The 1,470-nt window shown below is 35.9% G+C and overlaps 1 pseudogene; it reads right to left on the reverse strand.

Annotated features, from left to right (window-relative positions):
* Window positions 1–538: 538 nt before the first annotated feature.
* LOC132532888 (U6 spliceosomal RNA) lies at window positions 539–653 on the reverse strand (annotated as a pseudogene).
* Window positions 654–1,470: the final 817 nt, after the last annotated feature.

Below are 1,470 nucleotides of genomic sequence, written 5' to 3' on the forward strand. Positions count from 1 at the left end.
TACCCCCAGCACAAAAAAAAAAAAAAAAAAAAAGTTGAAATAATTCACAGAATTCTTTTTGCTCCAGTGCATGTGCATCACATGATCTATTGCACTGCTGATCACATGATCTATTGCACTGCTGATAGGCTGGGCAACTTGGCAGTGGCTTTACATGTGAAACACATTAAGCCAATTGGAAAACAACCCAGAGCTCACTTCACTTCTACCAAGCAATTTCTTTATCATCTAGCGCTGGCATTGGAACTGGCTACCAGCTCCACCAACTTCATTCTCCTGTAGTCTGTGCAGCCAGTAAAAGCAAGAACTTCTCTTAGAAAAGAGAAAGGGGAAGTCTCTCAAAACCTGTTTTTTTTTTAAAAAAAAAAAAAGCTTATCCATATATCTATTGGTGTGATTTTCTTTCTTCTTAATAAATCTTTTTGAATTTATTATTATTATTATTTCTAATATTTTTATTTATGTATGTGTTCCCTTTTGTTGCCCTTGTTGTTTTATTGTTGTTTTATTGTTATTATTGTTGTTATTGATGTCATCAGAAAATACAGAACGCTTCATGAATTTGCATGTCATCTTTGTGCAGGGGCCATGCTAATCTTCTCTATATTATTATATTATTCCAATTTTAGTATATGTGCTGCCAAAGCAAGCACTTATTTTTTTTTAATTATTTAAATTTATTTATTGGATAGAGACAGCCAGAAATCAAGAAGGATGGGGGTGATAGAGAAGGAGAGAGGCAGAGAGACACCTGCAGCTCTGCTTCACCACTTGTAAAGTTTTCTCCTTGCAGGGCGCTGGAACCTGGGTCCTTGTGCATTATAACATGTGCATTCAACTAGGTGCCCTTAATTTTCTACTTTCTATCCTGAAAGTGGATTGCCTGGGGAGTCAGTTAGAGAGAAGACACCTTAAATTCATCCCTATAGTTTTTATCTATTCTTCCATCTTTTTGTTTCTTTTTCCCTTATGTTGCAGCTTGGCAGCTGATGAATGTGAATCTATTTAACTACTTACAAAATTTTAAAATATGGCAGCAGGGTGGCAGCACACCTGGTTAAGCACATATGTTACAATGCTCAAGGACCCAGGTTCGAGCCCCTGGTCCCCACCTGCAGGGGGAAAGCTTCACAAGTGGTGAAGCAGGGCTGCAGGTGTCTCTCTGTCTCTCTCCCTCTCTATCACCCCATTCCCTCTCAATTTCTGGCTGTCTCTATCCAATAAACAAATAAATTTTTTTAATTAAAATACATATATATATATATAGATATATATATATATATATATGAACCCGGAAAAGACAGGGGACCTAGTCATGGTTGTATTGTTATGTGGAAAACTGAGAAATGTTATGCATGTACAAACTATTGTATTTACTATCGACTATAAAACATTAATCCCCCAATAAAGGAAAAAATAAATTCAGTATATATGTGTGTAAATATGTATATATACACACATGTATATGCA

Source organism: Erinaceus europaeus, chromosome 14 (assembly GCF_950295315.1).
Source record: "Erinaceus europaeus chromosome 14, mEriEur2.1, whole genome shotgun sequence".
Classification (NCBI taxonomy): domain Eukaryota; kingdom Metazoa; phylum Chordata; class Mammalia; order Eulipotyphla; family Erinaceidae; genus Erinaceus; species Erinaceus europaeus.